The 21,966-nt window shown below is 33.2% G+C and overlaps 1 long non-coding RNA gene across 1 annotated transcript in view; it reads right to left on the bottom strand.

The window, feature by feature from the left end:
* Positions 1-2,538: 2,538 nt before the first annotated feature.
* LOC145269667 (uncharacterized) overlaps positions 2,539-21,966 on the bottom strand; it is a 30,328-nt gene continuing 10,900 nt past the window's right edge. The window contains exon 2 of the long non-coding RNA XR_013865167.1: positions 2,539-3,953. This is a non-coding gene — a long non-coding RNA (uncharacterized LOC145269667). The remainder of the gene's footprint in view (positions 3,954-21,966) is intronic.

Raw genomic sequence — 21,966 nt, 5'->3', positions numbered from 1 at the left:
ATAACTAATGAGCAGTTCTTTTAGGCTGGTTCCATATTACTATATCTGGTTTGATGGCCTTGTCTTTTATGTATCTGCCCGCCTGTATGTCTTTGTTATAGAACACGGTCACTTTTCCATTTGATGTTATCGGTGATGGTTCATGTTCCCAGATGGTCGTCAGATCTTTCAATGAAGGTATTTATTTGTTATCACCATTTAATATTTAGTTCGTATTTGCCAAAAAATGTTGAGCCACAAGTTTCACAGGTGATAGGTTTTTACATGATACGCACATATAAATTTTTAGACATGAGTTTCTTAAAAATGCTCAGCTACACACCTTGCCATAAAAATGATTTTTCACGAGTGTTTTTGCAGGTGGATTTTTAAAGCAGAGCTGTTTGAAAATGCAGCCGTACACATATCACAACCGTATGGTTTTTCACCTGTGTGTGTTCGCAAATGGATTATTAAGTGAATGTTTTGTGCAAATGCAGAGCCACACACCTTGCAATCATATGGCTTTTCACCAGTGTGTTTTCGCAGGTGGATTTTTAAAGCATGGCTAGTTGAGAATGCAGATCCACATGTTTCACAATGATATGGTTTTTCACCTGTGTGTGTTCGCAGGTGGACTTTTAGAGCTGAGATATGTGAAAACGTAGAACAACACACCTTGCAATCATATGGCTTTTCACCAGTGTGCTTTCGCAGATGAACTGTTAAAGCAAACTTGCTTTTAAGCGTTGCTCTGCACACTTCACAAGTGTAAGTTCTCATTTCATTCTGCTTTTCATCAGAGTGTCTAATCATGTGTCTTTTTAAACCAGAGGTTTTTGCAAAAGCTGAGCCACACACTTCACAAACATATGGTTTTTCTCCTGTGTGTCTGCGTTGGTGAGTTTTTAAATTGATCTTATTCGCAAATGCTACACCACACACTCCACAAGCGTATGGCTTTTCATCAGTGTGTACACGCATGTGTCGTTTTAAATCAGAGCTTTTTATGAAAGCCGAGGAACATAACTCACAAGCATAAGGTTTTTCTCCAGTGTGTATTCGCATGTGGGTTTTTAAATTAAACTTTTGTGAAAATGCTGCACAACATATTTCACAGACATAAGGTTTTTTGCCAGTGTGTATTCGCTGGTGAGTTTTTAAATTAGAACTGTTAGAAAATATTGAACCACACGTTTTACAAGCTAAAGGATTTTCACTCTTTTGTTCCATCTTTGTCGAATCAATTTTTTATATTCAGTTAAAGGAGAGGGAGAGTGGGAATAAAAAAACATAAAGGAAAAACGAGACTTGAAGAGAGAGAGAGAGAGAGGGGTGATGAAATGTCATGAGAAGGAAAGAAAAAATAGGTTTGCGAAAATAACACTTAATCTCTTTATGAGATAAATAAATATCTAAATTTCTGTTTTGTGTTATTTTACTTCTATAATTTTTATAAATCAAGTATCCTCATACCAGATTATCTTGAAAAATCCTTGTACAAATAAACTACAAATACTCGAGATGTCTTGTTTTATTTTACTTTAGTGAAAGTTCTTGATGAGATATTTTAATATTCTATAATTTTATAAATCAATTATCCTCATACCACCCTTACAAATCCTTAAAATTAATTTTCTTTTATAAATCAAGGTGTTCCTTTGAGAAACTAACACTTAATCTCTTTATGAGATAAATAAATAAATATCTAAATTTCTGTTTTATTTTAATTCAGTCAAAGTTCTTGATGAGATATGTAGATGTTCTCTAATTTTTACAAATCAAGTATATTCCTACAAGATTATCCTTAAAAATCTAAATAAACTAACGATTTTCACTCTTTTGTTCTATCTTACTCCAAGTCCATTTTTTAATTCTCATAAATCAAGCTGCTCTTTTGTGAAACACTTTATCTCTTTATGACATGTGTTTTGTTTGATTTTACTTCAGACAAAGTTCTCAGAAATCAGAAGACCATTCATGAGATTAACAATTGATGGGAGATGTAGATAATTTTTATAAATCAAGTATCCTCGTACCAGATTATCCTTGTACAAATAAACTAAAGATTTTCACTCTTTTCCTCCATCTTTTTAATTCTCATAAATCAAGCTGCTCTTTTGTGCAACTAATAATTTATCTCTCTATGACATATATATTTTGTTTGATTTTACTTCATGATTATTTGTTGGTGTTACTCGATTTAAGGACAAGAATTCATCTAGTCTGGTTGAGTATCCAACTAATGTTGTTTACTTTAGGTAACATAAATGGGAGAAGAGGAGTCATCTCTTAAATGTTGAGAGAATCTGATGTGGCCATTGAATACTATATTATTTGGAATATTTGGTTTTCTGTTAGATGGAATTAAGGGCAATTATGAGATACACAGGTATTTGAATCTCTGTTTTATTTTTTTACTTCAAACATCAAAGGTGGTCTATTCATGAGAATTACACTTCCAATAGTCTGGTTGAGTATGCAGCTAAGTGCTGTTACTTAAGAGTAGAAGAAGAGTAACTGCTTGAATGTTGAGAGAACTTTATATGGTCTTTTGAATTTTTGGAATTGTTATTTTGAATATTTGGTTTTCTTGTAGATTGATTTAAGGGCAAGAATTCATCTAGTCTGGTTGAGTATCCAGCTCTGTGCTGTAGATGGAAGTATCTTCATGTCAGGTTTTCTAACAAACTGAAAATGTGGATCCCACCATTTGATGAGTGTTGTTTAGGACGTAATTTGAAGTCAGGAATATTATGTGAATGTAGATTATTGAACATATTTTATGAGAACATTTTTCCTGTGTGCATTTTCGCATTAGTAGGTAATTCAAACCGTATTCATGTCAGAGTGCTGTAATATGAAAACACTTTACAAAATTATTTCAGTTATCAGTGTATTGAAAATATTACAAGAATGTAGAATATTTAACAAGTTTTACAAGATTTTAATATGATATTTTTTATAGGACTTTTAAGGAAGTATTTATCTAGTCTTGTGGAGTATCAAATTAACTGCTGTTACTTGAGGTAACATGAATGGGAGAAGATCTACCGTCTCGCATGAGTCAGTATATCAATGTGTTGAGAGAATCTGATGTGAGCTTTGAAAACTTTGTTATTTTGAATACTTGGTCAGGGTTTTCTTGAATATGCAAGTACCTTCATGTCACGTTTTCCTAACAAACCTTTGCACAAATAGACCAAAGACATTGAACAATGATGTCTTGTGGGTAATTCAAATTGTATGTATTCGTCCAGGATTTGTAATATGAAAAAATGTAGATTTAAAAAGTGTTGAGTGTTGTTTCAGTTATTTGTAGAATAGTACGAGAATGTGGAATATTCAAGAAATTTTGCAAGAAATATTTTCTTGTATGCATTTGAATTTGATTTTGAATGTGGAATATTATGGGAAGGGGGAATATTTTTACAAATTTTCTAAGAAAATATTTTGTGTGCAATTTTATAAGAATTTTCAATGAGGAAAATTACACAAAGTACACATTTATAGGGAAATCATTTTTTTGTTTGTAGATTCCAAAAGTGTTGGGTGTTGTTTCAGTTCTATGTAGAATATTCAAGAAATCTTACAAGAAAATACTTTCCTGTGTTGATTTCAATGTGGATGTGGAATTTTAAATGTGGAATTTTAAATGTGGAATTTTAAATGTGGAATTTTAAATGTGGAATTTTAAATGTGGAATTTTAAATGTGGAATTTTATAAGAGACTATTTCCCTTTCTTTTTTATTTCCATCAGTTTGTTCAAGCTGGGAGATGGAAGCTTCTGCTTGATGCCAAGCATTCGTCCATTAAATCAGATATTCCAACCGAGAGATCTTTTTAGTATTCTGAGTATCCCTTTAAGTGCAATTGATTAAATTTCTCTTGCACTTGATTCACCGGGTATATTTGCCAGATACTTTTTGAAATTCCTTTCAAAATTCCATTTCTTTTCCATTGTATCTTGAACCTGTAAATAAAGGAAGGTGCTTATTTAGAATTGCACTTATTTTGAAAAGAAAAATAAAGAAAAAGCAGAAAAGTCTTTATGATGTATGGACCAGTCATAGAACGGAGACATCATATTCTAAAAATCATGTAATTTTATCAAGTATTCTTTTAAGTAAGAAAATAAAATAAAATTTTATGACGTGCTCAACGCAAGAGAAACCAGTTGGAATATTTGATTGAATTCAAAGGCAGACAATTCAGAAGAGCAGATAACTCAATTTGACTATTTTCTTTTCTTTTCTTTTCAATAGGAAGACAATATAAGCATACAACAACAAAACAGTTAAACAAATAAAATATACAAAATAAAACATTTACATAATCATAAGAGTGGAAGAAAATCTACCATCTCTTGTATGAGTCAGTTGGTTGGTTGTTTTTGTTTTATGGCATATCAACCCTTTTCAGGTTATTTAATGCCGAATCCAAAGATTTTGAAGAAAAATTTTTTTTAATAGAATATATTTGTTGTTTTCACGTCGGTTTCTATTTAACCCATAGTTGGGATCCTAACAGGTACTACCACTCCGGGTCAGAGTGGACCTGGGAGCAATGGTAATTAAAGGGTGGCTCCACACTCCCCAAAGCCCACAAGCTGGGACCTCACCACTGGATATAGTTTAAGGTCATATCCAGGACCCCATAGTTGGGACCCTAACAGGTACTACCACTCCGGGTCAGAGTGGACCTGAGAGCAATGGTAATTAAAGGGTGGCTCCACACTCCCCAAAGCCCACAAGCTGGGGCCTAACCAGTGGATATAGTTTAAGATCATATCCAGGACCCCCATTGAGAGACTTTTACCCTCTGCAGAGGGGCAGTCGGCGTATTCTAATGCCCCACCGACAGGGCCGGTATTAGTCAGTATATAAATGTGTTGAGAGATTCAAAAAGTGTTGGATGTTGTTTCAGTTATATGTAGAATAGTACGAGACTTTCTCGTATGACTCAGTATATAGTCATATTGAGAGAATCTGATGTGGGCTTTGAATTCTTTGTTATTTTGAATATTTGGTCAGGGTTTTCTTGTATATGCAAGTACCTTCATGTCAGGGTTTCCTAACAAACCTTTGTACAAAGCGACCAAAGACATTCGAGAGTGATTTCTTGTGGGTAATTCAGATTGTATTGTTGGGAGAATCTGATTGCAAGAAAATATTTCCTTTTTCCTTATTTTCTTATCAGTTTGTTCAAGCTATGGATGGAGCATCCTACTGGATGCCAAACATTCACCTGCTAACTCAGCTATTCCAACCAAGAGATCTTTTTAAAGTTCTGACCATCTCTTTAAGTCGAATTGTTTGAATCTTTCTTGAACTGCTGTTACTGGAGGTAACATGTGTGGGAGAAGATTACCATCTCTTGTATAGAGAATCTTATGTGGGCTTTGAATTCTTTGTTATTTCGAATATTTTGTCGATTCAAAAAGTGTTGGATGCTGTTTCAGTTATATGTAGAATAGTACGAGACTTTCTCGGATGACTCAGTATATAGACATGCTGAGAGAATCTGATGTGAGCTTTGAATTCTTTGTTATTTTGAATATTTGGTCAGGGTTTTCTTGTATATGCAAGTACCTTCATGTCAAGTTTTCTTGTAACAAACCTTTGTACAAATAGATTAAAGACATTCAAGAATGATTTCTTGTGGGTAATTCAGATTGTATGTATTCGTCTGGGATTTGTAATATGAAAAAATGTAGATTCAAAAAGTGTTCAGTGCTGTTTTAGTCATATGTAGAATAGTACGAGAATGCGAAATATTCAAGAAATTTTGCAGTAAAATATTTTTTATTTTAATTTTCTTATTAGTTTGTCCAAGCTATGGATGGAGCATCCTACTGGATGCCAAACATTTACCTGCTAACTCAGGCATTCCAACCGAGAGATCTTTTTAAGATTCTGCCCATCCCTTTAAGTTCAATTTTTTTTTTATCTCTCTTGCATTTGTGGATATTTGCCATATAGTTTTTGAGCTTCTTTCTCACGAGTACAGTTGTTTCTATAATGTTTGCACGCGATTTTAAATGTGGAATATTACAAAAATATTTCCTGTGTGCATTAAAAGCATATGACAGCAAAACAGTTAAACAAATAAAATATGCAAAATAAAACATATTATATAAGATGAAATTAATTGCTGCTAAAAAATATGTAATTGCTAAAACTTTTTAGTTAATACAGAAACTTCTTTATGATGGACATACTGGTCATGGAACAGAGACAGCATCAGTAATTCCCCCCACTCTTTATCTGTGCCTAAACCTAAACGTAGATTCCATGAACAAAGCTTCTTTCTTAGAACTGCACGCCTGTAGAACTGTCTTCCGTTTTCCTGCTTTCCAGCTGACTACAATATGGTTGTCTTCAAGTCCAATATAAACAAGTTCTTGATAAGCCATTCACCTTAAGTTAACAAATTTACTGAATTTCTATTACTGACAATTACTATATTGTCCAACTGACTACTTTACACTCTTTAACCCTTATCCACGAGTGGCCTCTGGGCCTTGATAAGTGGTGATGCCTATGTAAAAAAAAATCTATAAATCGATTAATTATTCATGTATAAAAAAATTATTTGCCGTCCTCACTGTAAGAGAAACCAGTTGCAATATTTGATTGAATTCAAAGGTAGACAACTAGGAGGGGCCAACAACTCAATTTGGCTACTTTCGTTTCTTTTCAATTGGAAAGACATCATAAACGTGCAATATAAAATGAAATAAATAATCATAATGTGAAAACCGTGAAAGTTTTAAACCAAAATAAAAGATACAAAACAAGATATTTGTAGAATGGTCATTTAATGTAATTATAAAACAAAATACCTCTCCAGGATCAATGGCTACAGAGAGTGGTAGCAAAAAATCGTTCCTTAATGAGAATTTAGCCAAATACGTATGTGCAAAAAACGTTCTTTCTTGAATTAATTTAAATATAAAAACAAACGACCTAAATTCGCTCATGCGATCATAGACCAGTCATTATAGTGGCAACGTTGTTATCTTAAGATTGCACTTTGAGCCGAAATATCAGATATATTACCTCACCACACCCGGGCAACACTGGTACCCCCGCTAGTATAATATAAAACAAAATAAAAATTTATTAGCAAAATTTGATTTGAAAAGCATGAAAGGTTTTAATTTCATTCCTTTTTAAAAGAAATAATATATACAAAACAAGACATTTATAGGAAGGTCCGTTTATGTAATTATAAAATATAATTAGAACAAACTTCTCCATCAATAGCTGCTAAAAATATTTAATCGCTAAAATATTTAAATTTGATTTTCTTAAATAAAAAATAGTTGATCAATTTTCATGATTTTTTACTATAACATGTTTATTTTGTGACATATAGATATACCATAAAGGTTTTTAATTAATAAATAAAAGCACACAAAGATTTAATACAATTTACCATATCTATAATATAAAGCTGAATCTGAATGTCTGTGTGTATCTATGTGTGTGTGTGTGTGTGTGTGTGTGTGTGTGTGTGTGTGTGTGTGTGTGTGTGTGTGTGTGGTCATGAATAGGCTCCTATATGGTGGATTATTTTAAAAAACTGATTACATATAATTATAGAAGATGTATCGAGACACAGGAATGGGTATGTTTGATCTGCCAGAATGGTGGTTCATTAAAATTGGGGGGTCTGCATTTGCACCTGTTCCACAAAGTATGGAAATAAAAAATTTAAAAATTAAAAAAAAAGTTTACAAGTGTTTTTGATATAGATGCACATAATAATACTTTGATAAGTATGTTTCAACTTAAATAAGGATGGTACATAGTATAGTACATCTTCTATCATTATATGGGATCAGTTTTCTATAATAGTCAACTATATAGAAGCCTATTCATGACCAGACACACACACAGACGTTCAGCTTTATATTATAGATATATAAGATATATATTATACATACATATAGTATACATTATACATACATATTACTGAATTAAATTCCAAATTTTCATTTATATATATATATATATATATATATATATATATATATATATATATATATATAAAATAAAAATTACAATTAAATTTACCAAAATGATCCAAGATGGTAAAACTAAAGTATATTATAAATATTAAAGAATTAATATTTATAAAGTAATCTCAACCAGATGTAAAAGCTCGATAAAACCAAATAGGAGATAGAGCTTATAATAAGAGCAAATAGTTAATAAAACATGTTAAAAAACACTTTGAAAAGGAGTTTAAAACATATTTAATCTGAAAAGAAAACACTTGATAAGTGGATAGTCCTTAATCTGTGGAGTTTCGAAGAAATACTTTCCATTTCATCAGAGAGTAGGAATTAGCAAAATGCGGGATCGGATTTTGCATACAAAAGTATTTGATGAAACTACAAGTAAGTCAAAGATCTTACTTGATAACAAAAAGTGAAGCAGAGAGAATATGGTGAAGAAAAAGGTGATTACACGTGAATTGATAGTCTGGTGAAAGGTAAATAATCCAATGACGGTAAAATCCAAAAATATAACTCCAAGAAAGTTAATTGAGTTTCCATTTGCACAAGTAAAATCCAAGGAAATCACGTAATTGGAAGACGGTTCAAAATAATCCAAAAGGCCGAAATCCATGGAATAATTCACAAATATGTACAAAGAAAAGAAAAGAGGAAAATTCCAATAATATTAATAAAAGAAAAATAAGATATGCTTTTCACACGACTGCCGAGACATAATAAGAAAGATCAGGGAAGAAGAGGAAAAAAAATTAAATGGTGGTAGAATTAAATATAAGATAGAAAAGCAAATGTCAAAATGACCCAGACAAAAAGGATGTTAAAAGGCACGAAAACAATATAGGGCAAAAAAATAGGTCAACTGAAATGTACAGGTTATTACTTAAGAAAATGTCAGCAAGAGTTGTTAAAAGACACTAAATGGAAAACATAAATTAATAAATAAATAAAAAATGAATAATAAATAATAAAATATAATATTAAAAAAAATGTAAGGGGAGAGGATGGCCAGTATCTGCAAATTCAGGATTTTGGATTTTACCGTCATTGGATTATTTACCTTTCACCAGACTATCAATTCACGTGTAATCACTTTTTTCTTCACCATATTCCCTCTGCTTCACTTTTTGTTATCAAGTAAGATCTTTGACTTACTTGTTGTTTCATCAAATACTTTTGCATGCAAAATCCGATCCTGCATTTTGCTAATTCCTACCCTCTGATGAGAAGAAGGAAAGTATTTCTTCGAAACTCTGGGGATTAAGGACTATCCACTTATCAAGTGTTCCTTTTCAAATTAAATATGTTTTTAACTCTTTTTCAAAGTGTTTTTAACATGTTTTATTAAATATTTGCTCTTATATATATATATATATATATATATATATATATATATATATATATATATATATATATATATACCGATTCCTTCTTTCAGTCTTTAGTTTATTGCTAATCGACGGAGCTGACCAGGCACTTTTTCATAACTTTTTACACCTGAACCAACTCGGATAATCCAAAAGTAGAAATAATAATGACAAATTACAATTTAAATAAAATAAACATAAAATATGTATGTAGGTAGATAATTATACTAGACATTACATTTATAATCTCACTCTCCCGACAAAAAAAAAAAAATGAACGAAAATTATCTGGCATTTTTTTTTTACTCCATGGTCAAATGGATAAGTTGAAGATCTTGGCTAAAAGATATTCTCAAGTTGTAACATAGTGCAAACGGCTATATGCAAATACTGAGCTGTGAGCAAAATGAAGTCACGGTAAGGAAAAAGAAGATGATAAAAAAGGGTGAGAGAGCACGTTCGAGAAGACAATCATGTTAGCAAAATAGATAAGATTCAAGAGCACAGTGAGAGACGTCACAGCCATGACCAGAAGTAATGCATGGCAGGAGAATGAGAAAATAAATGTTGTTGTACAACAAAAAAAGCGAGTTTAAGTTCTTTTCTATTCTTTGTCTACTTTGTGACTGAGGCTACAGCGTGTTGGGTAATGTTACAAAGTGAATTCTATCTAGAGGTAGTGAGTTCAATCTCTGATGAAGGAAGTTAACAACAAAATTGACTGATACCAGACTTGAACTTGAGTCATGCATCGATTAATGATAAAACATGTTCTTTTTTTAATAACTGATTGTGTATTCGATATTAGACAGCTGTGCAGGAAATCATGTGGTAAAGGGTTGTTCAACATTTAATCATACCTCTCCTGAATCGGCTTGAGTGTAGTGGCAAGAAGTCCAGAACACCTGGAAACAATGCTCAGATAAGTGTAGAGCACATACAGCATCTTGCTTGTTTATTCTATATTTATATAGTATGATATATATATATATATATATATATATATATATATATATATATATATATATATATATATATACATAAAATTTTATGTATGTGATTTTTTGGTAAAAACTCTCAGAATAAGAATATATTAAAGAATAAAAAAATAAATAGAATACATAAAATGTACAATATAATTTTCAGAATATGTATATATATATATATATATATATATTGTGACTATTCGCTCATGCATGGAGTATTGTATTGGTGCATCTGTCACTAGTCTCTTGCTCTTAGGCAGGGTCCAAAAAGACTTAAACCTAATAGGGTGACATTATCAACCAAACTCCAACCTGTGTCCCATCACCAAAATGTTGCATCCCTGTCATTAAAACAAGCATTTTAATGGAATGTACCCCAATAAATTAAAAGCATTCGTATCCTCTCGATCTACATACCTCTGACTAACCTGACACGCAGCAAAATCCTATGCCTAGATATGCGTTCGTAAATGCTGGAAAGCTTTTTATGTAAATAGTTTCTTTTATGTAAATAGTTTCTTCTCTCATACTGTTTAATTTGGAATTCCCTAATTACCAGTGATAAAAACAATATACTAAAACTAATTACCAGTTATAAAAACAATATACAAAACTAATTACCAGTCATAAAAACAATATACAAAACTAATTACCAGTCATAAAAACAATATACTAAAACTAATTACCAGTCATAAAAAACAAGCAGATCTTCCTATTCCTCCACCGATTGGTATGATGTTTTACAAGAATGGTGACCTAATGAATATTTCTCATATATTATAAAGATTTTTCTGTATTTTTTACATCTTATATCACCATTCATCAAGGCCTGACGGCTACTCAAGGATAAGGACTAATGGTTACTGTAACGAAAATTTGATAATTCAATTTAAAGGACGGTTCTTTAAGAACCTTTCTATGTTGGACTTGAAAATGACCATTTTATATTCAGTCGGGAAGTCAGCTCAGTGGTATTGTGTACCACAGATGAGCAGTTCTGAGAAAAAACTTGGCTAATAGAATTTTTGCTTTAGATTTTCCCACATTTCTGATAGTTGTTATAGCTAGTCGAGTGTTTGCCCTGAAAGACTTATCGGGGTAGAAATGATAGAGTGAAGTTCAGTCAAGCACCTGCCATAAATTTAATGAAAGAGCAGAGAATAAAAAAAGACACTGCCCACTAGATTTCGAAGTCAGTTTTGTACCATATAAAAGCAGGAAAGGATGCTCTGAACAGCTCCTTCAAAGATGTGACCCGTACATGGCTTTTATATGAACTGATTAAAAATAAACTAAGATGAATGTATGAAATGTTTAACGATTTTTTCAAATTTTGACCCCTTTTTGAGTCCTTAAAAACTATTTTAACTGGCTAAAGACCTATAATAGTACGGTCCATAAAAACATTCAATCATTTGAGACGCATAGTGCCACTCTGTGACTTTTAGTTTCAGAAGAGATAGAGTTTTAACATATGGAGACAGACAGACAGACATAGTGAGTTTTATATATATATATATAGATGATTGAATGATTAATACATTTGTTCCAAATATATTTGTGCAAATCACATGCAAAATTTTATAGTAGCCACAATATGCAGGACTCTGCAGACACAGACCCCAAACATGAAAGATCTATTTAGCCAGCAAGTGAATACAGGGTGGAATGATGAAATTGTTGCCCTATAAAAGACGACATGATTCCATTTCTGTTTGATGAAAACCCGTTCTTTTTTTTTTTGTTGTTGCAAACTATCTACTAGTTTGCCAGTTGTGTACAAATCCCAAGAGTGAAAGGAGCCTTTTATCATGTCTGAAAGTGACACAATGCTTAATGAGCAAGATCGGAGATGCGCCACTGTACAACTCATACTCTCTACCGATCCAAATTATGACAACAGGACCATTGCCAGCACCCTCCAAATGCATCACTGGATTGTCACAAATAACAGAGACGAGCCCAAGGTAATGAAAACAGTTTCTGCCCACGGTTATGGTCTTTGGTGGGGTTTCAAGTGAGGGCCACATCATGCCACTTCACATCTTTTAAGTCAGTTTGAAAGTCAACACCAAAGTGTACCTGGATGTGCTGAAGAGTGTGGTGATCCTTTGGTCGAATCAGATGGCCACTGGCAGACCCTGGGTGTGGCAGCAGAACTCAGCGCTGGCCCAAAATTCCAGAGACACAGACTTGCCTTCAGAAGGTGTACTATGACTTTATACCCTTCTCTCACTTCTCCCCTCCTCCTCCGACCTGAAACCCGCTGGACTACTTTGTTTGGTTATATATTGAGAACATCACCAACATGACCTCCTACAACACTAAAGCCAGCTTGATCGTCATCATCTGTCTAGTATTCGCTGAGCTCCCACCAGCATTTGTAGAAAAGGCATTCTCCCAAAATTTTTTATAAAAAATGTTTGTTTTTTCTACTCTGTATTTTTTTTCTATTAAAGTTATAGTCTAGGCTTTCTAACAGTTGGATATTGCCATGGTCACCAGCAGAATATATTTCTTTATAATGGGAAGGATTAGCCAGAGATTCCTAAAGAAATACTCATGGCAAATGTTTTGCAAGACATTTTTCCAGTCGGTCACGATTTATTTCAATCTGATGTAACAATCCTGTTTTCTATTTTGTCGATTCTCAGATCAGGAGTAAAGGTCAGACCTAGAAGCTTGTCAAAACATGGAGACTCACCAAGATGAGAGCTATTCATTTCAATTGATGCCAGACAGGGATCAGAGCGTTAATGATGTAAAGATAGAAGCTTGGTTTTAGATGCATTAAAAGTAACCAGCCACATGTTTTCCAATTACACCGCAGAAGAGAAAATCAGAGAAAACATGGTCGTTTACAGCCTTTGAAGTGTTGCCATAGATGGTAGTGTTGTCAGCATAAATGTTTATGGATGATCTGGGAGATCATTGATATAGATTAGGAGGAGAGTAGGGCTCAGGATGGGACCTTGAGGGACTCCAACATTAATACTGTGAGCTTCTGATTTCTGTCCATCAACCACTAATGTTCTATAAACCTATCAGAGAAAAATGATTTAATAATTGCAGAAACATTTCCAGCTATACCATAGCTGGAGATTTTACAGAGTAGACCTTTATACCATACCCTATCAAAGGCCTTTGATATGTCAAGAGCAATTGCCCTAGAAAGGAAACCTTCATCAGGAGATTTTCTAATCCTATGAGATATAACTGTTAGCACATCTGCTGTAGATCTAGGTAAGCTAAACTTTGTAAAAATCATGAACAATGAATGGTTTCAATTACTGAATTAACTCTGTAAGCAAAAAATGCTACCCTTACACAATCACAGAGATCAACAAAGACATGCATACACATGCAGTCTTATGCATTTTTCACCAAAAGGTATTGTCTGTATTAAATGAATGTATAAATATTCTTTACTTGTTTTAAATAAAGTCTACGCTTGTAAATAAATAAACTCAATATTTGTTTTCATTCATTTATGTTGTCTGAACACGCAATGCTACTGTAAAAATACATAAGCAAACTGTAAATTTACTTTCATAATCATTTTTAATTAATATTAATTGTTAAGCCTCTCTACCACCTAATTTTATTAGTGCTAGTCTCATTAAAACCTTGAACCTCTCTACTCGGAAACGATCCTCTGTAATTTCTATGGCATCATCCGCCCTTTTTTCTCAAACTATCTGAATAGTGCACTGAGAATATCACATTCAATTGTTTCGAGTATAAAGACATTGACTTCACGATACTCCCTAATTCTTTCTTTTTTTGTTTTACATGGTAGTCACCACTTATCAAGGCCCGGAAGCCACTCGGGGATAAGGGTTATTGCGTGTATAGTAATCAATAGAATAATATTGTAGTAATCGTTAGTAATGGAGATTTGATAAAGTGTCTTACTTAAAAGGGCGGTTTATCAGGAATTTGTTTATGTTGGACTTGAAGACATCCAAGTTGTAGTCAAGTGGGAAACAGGCAAACAGAAAAGAGTTCCACAGGCGTGCACTTCTAAGAAAGAAGCTTTGTTCATGGAATCTATGTTTTGATTTAGGCATAGATAGAGAGTGGGGAAAATTATTGACAGTGGTTTCAGCTAGATAGGTGTTTTTCATGAAAGATTGGCGAGGGGGAACCAGAGATCGAAGCTCAGACGAGCACTTGCCATTGAAATAACGATAAAACAAAGATGCATGGATATTATATTCGGAATACACTTTTAAAAAATGCACTGGAGTATTACTGTTTTTCGGGTGCAGGTCGCAGGATGCTCTAAAAATCTGCGCTGTTATTAAAATCAATTGCGCTATTACCATGCTGAGGATGTTTGGTTCATTGAAAAAGAAACTCTTAAATTACTTGAGGATGATATAATTGAAACAAGTTATTTTCCATGGCACACTCAAATTGTTGTAATTTCTTCATCTAATAAAAAGAAATGATTTCTCCGTTTCTTTTTATTAAATGAAGAAGTCACAACAACTTGGTTCAATTATTACGAGGATTATTTTAAAACGGGCACATTTGAAAATTAACAATTAAATACACTTTTAAAAAATAATACATCACTACAATATAATAATCCCTTTTAATTGCACGTGCCCAGATGTAAAATAATTCTTTATCTTTTGGAAAAGAAAATATGTTCACTTTTGGACAAGTTTAGAATTAAACCAGAAAATAATAATCCTCGTAATAGTTGTTTATCAACCCTGGCTTTTTTTTTTTTGTACTTTTTGCTGTGACGTCAGTAGGTAAAAAAACTTATAAAACTCGGTCAAATGTGATTGCATTTTTTTTTTTCAAAAGATAAAAAATTCTGGTGCTATTGCAGAGAGATCCACGCTATTTTTTTACCCGTATTTCCACGTTTAATTAAAGTTTTATGATATGTTTTTTTATTCAATTGTAACGTTAAAGTACAGAATAGGTACAAAACACCCTCCCCTCCCCATGGTAAGAATGGCTTTTTAAATAATGTTATTATTTCAGCACGGATCACTCTCTGCATGAGTACCAGAATTCTTTACCTTTTGCCACTAGCAATTAAAATTATCTTGGTGATTTTTGGCATACACGCAATCTCAACTACCTCAGTTAGGTATGTGATATGGTTCTTAAAGATTTTCCAATAATTAGGGACTGCCAAACGAATGTGAAGAATTGTGAAGAACGGAACACATAATCTCGTGACGTCAGACTTGTGTTAACTATACGAACTATGGAAAAGCAGAGGCGACTTAATGATTTTTTAAAACCTTGGTTTATCTTCTTCAAACTGCAATTAATAATTAATCTTTGTTATAATTTTGTTAGGTTTTAAGATTTACACAGTTTAACGATTAATAATATTATAAACATTTGTATACTAAATATGAGATATGGTGGGTGTGTCAGAAAACTAATTTGACCCTCCTGTTTTTCCAAGCTTATAACTACTGGAAAAATGTAATTTTTTTTTTTTTTTTACACAGTGGTCACCACTTATCAAGGCCCGGAAGCCACTCAGGGATAAGGGTTATTGCGAGTATATTACGTTAGTGTGGAGATTTGATGAAGTGTTTACTTAAGGGGCGGTTCATTAGGAATTTGTTAACGTTGGACTTGAACACATGCAAGTGGTAGTCAGGTGGGAAGCAGGCAGATGGAACAGAGTTCCACAGGCGTGCAGTTCTAAGAAAGAAGCTTTGTTCATGGAATCCACGTTTTGATTTAGGCACAGATAAAGAGTGGGGGAAATTTTTCACAGTGGATTCGGCTAAACTGGTGTTTTTCATGAAAGATTGGCGAGGGGGGACCAGAGATTAAAGTTCAGACGAGCACCTGCCATGGAAATAACAATAAAACAAGGAAAGGCTCGCAACGTCTCTTCTGTGGGAGAGAGGTTGCAAGGTAGAGAAAAGGGTATCCCCCACTAAGCCACAAAGTATATTTTGTACTCTGTCAAGGCAGGATAGGCTTTTTTAGCAGCTTCTGCCCAGATATGGCAGCAGTATTCCATCCTTGGACGTACTTGGCTTTTATATAGATAGAGAATTGCATCAGTAGTGAGATATCTTCTGGAGCGGTAGAAGGATTCCACCATCTTTCCAGTGACCTTGGCAACAGACTTGATGTACATGTTCCATTTCAGATCAGGAGTAAAGGTCAAACCCAGAAGCTTGTCAAAACACGGGGCCTCCCCAGACAAGAGCCATCCATCCCAATTGATGCCAGATGGGGATCAGAGCGTTGATGATGTAAGGATAGGAGTTTGGTTTTAGATGCATTAAAGGTAACCGGCCACGACTTCCCCCACTGAACCACGCACTCGAGGTCAGAGGAGAGAGAATCAGAGAGAACTTTGTCATTTACAGCCTTTGATGTGTTGCCGTAGATGGTCGTGTCATCAGCATAGATGTCAACGAATGATTTAAGTATGTGTTTAGGGAGGTCATTGATGTAGATCAGAAAGAGAGTTGGGCCCAGGATTGAACTCTGAGGGACTCCAGCATTAATACTGCAGGCCTCTGATTTTTGTCCATCGGCCACTACTCTTATGAGCCTATCGGAGAGAAATGATTTAATGATTGAGAAAACATTTCCAGTTATACCGTAGCTGGAAATCTTGTGAAGTAGACCCTTATGTCATACCTTGTCGAAGGCCTTTGATATGTCAAGAGCAATTGCCCTAGAAAGGAAGCCTTTGTCAAGAGATTCACTAATCCTGTGAGATATAACCGTTAGCACATCTGCGGTAGATCTTGCAGAGCGGAAACCATATTGTGTGTCACTAAGAAGGTTGTTTCTGCTGAGGTGGTTGACTATTTCTCTATTTAATATGGATTCCACTTACTCATAACACACAGGAGACTTATTGGTCTGTACTGAGAGGGAGATGACTTATCACCTGAATTCTTAAATACAGGGAAAACTGATGAGGTCTTCCAGGGAGTCAGAAAGCACTTCTCCTTAAGGCAGTGCTTAAACAGTTTTGTAAGTATGGGAGCAAGTTCTGGTTGAAGCTTTTTTAACACTATAATTGGGATGCCGTCAGGGCCAGTTGCTTTACTGGAATCAAGGTTCTTGATTAGCTTGGTGACCTCATGCACGGATATTTGTATGTTACCTAACGTGTTCTGTGTTATAGGAAAACATATGGGGAGTTGATGGCCTTCGTCGCATAGGGTAGAATTAGCTGCAAAGTTCTTTGCAAATAGTTTGGCCTTGTCTGATGCTGATGAGATGACCTCTGGTCAATTGATAATGGTTGGGATAGAATGCACACTTCTGTTCAGGATCCTATTTGTTATTTGCCAAAATTGGTGGGAACCAAGCTGCTGATCAGCTACCTTGGATTTAACAGACTGGGCATATAGCTCTCTTGCATTTTTTATTACTCTTTTACAGTGGTTGCTGGCAGTCCTGAAAGCAGCTTTAGTCTCAGTGCATCTATTACGTTGGTAGCTATGGAAAAAGTGATTTCTGTGCGCGATAGCAGCAGCACATTCTGGGGCGAACCATGGCTGGCGATTAGGTCTTTGTTGGAATTTTTTAGATGGTATGAATTGGTCTATGCCTATAATTAACCATTCGGTCAGATCGGATACTATGGAGGACACTTCCTTTTTAAACATGGTATGCAGAGGTAAATCAGATATGAATGTACGGAAGCTATCCCAGTCAGCCATAAAGTATCGGTATACAGTACGGTGGAGGAGTACGTCTGGGGACTTATTACATTTCGTTTTTATCTTAACTGATACAATGGAGTGGTTGGAGGATCCTAGAGGAGAATGAACGGAACATGAACATAGCTCAGGGGAAGTTGAGAGAAAAAGGTCTAGGAGGCTTGCATATTGACTGGTAGTATCGGCCACACGGGTGGGTTCGCGAACAATCTGAATGATGTCATAAGCAATGGCAAAATCATGACAAAACCTCCTTTCATCGTCTGTCTTATTTGAATGGGTCAGCCATTCCACGTTATGGACGTTGAAGTCACCACAGATGTGGATGTTAGCCGAGGGATGTGCAGACAGGATGTGATCTATTTTCTCTGATACCCTAAGGATGTGGTCTATTTTCTCAGATAACCCTAATTTTTTTTTTTTCAATTAAAGGAGCAAGGACCAAGGTTTCATTTTTAAAAAAACAAAAAAACAAACAACGTGATTTAAAAAAAAAAGATTTTAAACTTCGAACTTTACAGGTAAATTTCTAAAAAAACACTATTTTTGTTTTAAATTTGAATATATTACTTATTGATCTTTTATCTTCAATTTGTGACATATAAAACTTTGGTGAGTAAATTAATTATTTACTTTTTTAATAGACATTTATAAATGGGGGGGTGAATTAATTCGACCCCGTCTTTCCAAGCTTATAACTACTCGAAAGATGTAATTCAAACCCTAATTTTTTTTTTTCAATGCAGGGACCAAGGTTTCATTTAAAAAAACAAAAAACACTGTGGTTTAAAAAAAAGGTTTTAAACTTCGGACTTTACAGGTAAATTTCTAAAAAAACACTACTTTTTTTGTTTTAAATTTGAATATATTATTTATTGATCTTTTATCTTTAATTTGTGATGTATAAAACATTGGTGAGTAAATTAATTATTTACTTTTTAATAGACATTTAAAAATGGGGGGGGCGTGAATTAAAAAAAAAACGTTTGTCTAAAATATTATATTCAGTTTATTGTAAAGAGCATAAAATTTCACATTGACCCTGAAAATATCGTAAAAATTGAATCAATAGAAAAATTTTGATAGATTTTTAAAGTTTAAACATTGAAAAATACTAAACTCATAAAATTGAATTAATTTCATTACTGTTTTATAAAAAACAAAAAAAATAATATTTCTATTACTTTTTATACAACTTTAATAGATTATTTTGGAAGTATATTCCATAAAGAAAATAAACAACCCACTTTTAAAGGAGAAATTACGGGTGTTTTTAATATTTTATTCGCAGTTTTGTGTTAGGGGTGTCAAAAATTCCTACAACAATTCTGATACAACTAGAGATACAGTTTTACTAAATATGTACAAGTGTTCATTTGGTTAATTACCGGCTTCCATACTTTTGTTTAGTAAAATGAGATATCGTAGTGGGTCTACAAAATGTTTATTTTTTGTGCAATAATATTTTTAATCGGTTTTAATCTGGCGATAAAATAGGTGTCAAAAGTTATGTTTATATTATACCTTAATATTTTTAAAAAATTTAAACACCATTAGTTAAAAATCTAGGTTGTAACGGAACATTTTGAAATAATAGAATTTTAATCGTTTTAATCTTTTAAAAATTAATTAATGTTTACGAAGTTTCTTTTTCTTGGCAATTCAACTGCATATATTAATTAGAAAAAAGCGCTATAAAAGCATAATAACATTAAATTTATATCAATTTTTAATTGCAATTTCAGGGTAAGTTTTTGTTCAATACGTGTATTTAAATTTTATAAAAAAAAATAAATGTTTTACTTATTTGAACTCTTATGTTTTACAATAAATAGAAATTTCGATAGATTTAAATAAAAAATTCCACTCGTATATTTTACGGAAACTGCATTTTATATGTAAGTTCATTCTAAAATGGATAAGCATCGAAAATTTCACAAAAATCTGACCATTAGTTGATTTTTTCTAGATTTATTAAACACAGATATGTTTTCACATTCGGAATGTCTACTACATGGGAACGTTATTTTAAAGCGCCAATTATATAAACACGATTTTTTTCTCGCAATTTCATTATTTTCGTTTGATGAAAAAAATTTTTTTTTAATTGCTACTAGTTTATTTTGCCATTCATACAAAAGTTATATTGATAATTAGGCACTGCCAAAACTGGGGGGGGGGGCAGGTAAGTACTTTTTGACGGACCGTCTTTTTAAAAATCTACCAAAAATCAGGTAATTATCCAATCAATACGAAATTTTCAGCGATTATTAAGAGAAGAATGAACTTTATAACAGTGTACTTATTTTTCATAAACGATATTAATATATATATATTTTTTTTTTTGCTTACAACCCTCCCCCTTGTTTTGAGTGGGTTCCAAATATGCTTAAAATAATCATCTGAAACTGAACAAAACATATTGTGTTGTTGTAAGGGACAGGATAATAGATTTAAAAAAAAACTTGTTTGCATACCTTAATTTGACGTCTGAATATCAGAACTTCGTTTGTGTTTAATTATTCCACTTTTGAGTTTTGAAGTGTGAAATTTGGTGAAGTAAAAAAATTAATTTAAGCAAAACAAAAAATTTGTTTTTAAATATTTATACGAAAAAAGCCATTTTAAAATCTTTGATAAATGAATTAACAATTTTTTTTTTAGTGAGCCGAATAATGCATGACCATTATTAAACAGGGAATGCTTTGAAGAATCGATACAAAAGAAAATCGATAAATATTGTGCCCTTTGTGTTAAAAATATCATCATTTTTTTCGATCCCATTTGAAAACGACTATGGTGGACCAACCATGCTGAAATAATTTTTTTATTCAGCTTTAAATTGCCCCCACCCATATTGGGGAGCCTGACCCCCCACACACATACACATTAAAAACCAAACTCATACAAATGGTCACCCATCTGATACTGGCCAGCCTCAGCATTAATAATACATTGAAATTTTTGTCACCGAAAAATAAGTTTTTTTTTGGTCTGTTTGGTCTTCCGTAATCTGCTTTTATCAAGTATAAATGTAAACATTATATCAAATCGACGTAAAGTAACTGGTTGCCTATATGAATAAGTGGAATTATTTGAAATCCAGGTACTTATATTATAATATTTTTGCATATTCTCATAGAAAATCCCCCTAAATCTTTGTTAGACAAGAAATAAACAAATTAATTCTTTCAAAAACGTCTTTTTTTTTTTAAACTATTTATATACGTTTTTTGTGCAAGACAAAAAATGTCAATTGTTAACTTTTGGAGAAAATGTAACATTTAAAATTTAATTAAAAATGGTAGAAAAAGTTTTACATTATTCTGCTTTCTATTGTGAAAAAAAAGGGGGAGGATTAATGATTGCTCAAGAGAGGGAGAGCAGTGTGCACTTGCCTTGCTTACTAACAAAAAGAGATTGCCTCGCCTTCTCTGCCTTTTTAAAGCTTTTTTTCCACAGGTCAGGTGACAGTTGATCACATGACCTTTTGGTTATTTAAAGGGTGATTCTTCCCAGTGGTCAAGTTTTTTTTTCAGATGCATTTGTGGCTGGTGCCGGAAAGCTATTCTTTGATTACCTAAGCTTTGCTGGCTAGCAATTGTTAACTGACTGTCACGTCGCGGAAGGGAGGGGGCAATTTTTCCGCAACTTAAGGTAGGTGCACACTGCTTCCTTTCCTCGACTGAGCAGTCATTATATTTTAAGGGAAAATTAATTTTTTTCACATTTTGTGGAAGAAACCTTTACTAACATGGATAGAAACCAGGCAGATTTACAGAAAAGAATTTCTCTTCTATGGACCAAAATCAGAACTATTCTGGAGATGGCTCATTTGGAAGATGAACTTTCCAGTAAATCATTTGCTGCATTGCAGAAATCTGTTACCGAATATTTGACTGAAGTTGACATGTGTTAGCAAGATTCA

This window comes from Euprymna scolopes, chromosome 45, assembly GCF_053919585.1.
Source record: "Euprymna scolopes isolate OS-2025 chromosome 45, ASM5391958v1, whole genome shotgun sequence".
In the NCBI taxonomy this organism is placed as follows: domain Eukaryota; kingdom Metazoa; phylum Mollusca; class Cephalopoda; order Sepiida; family Sepiolidae; genus Euprymna; species Euprymna scolopes.
The sequence above is the reverse complement of the archived record's forward strand: the minus strand, read 5'-3'. Positions and strand labels throughout refer to the sequence as shown.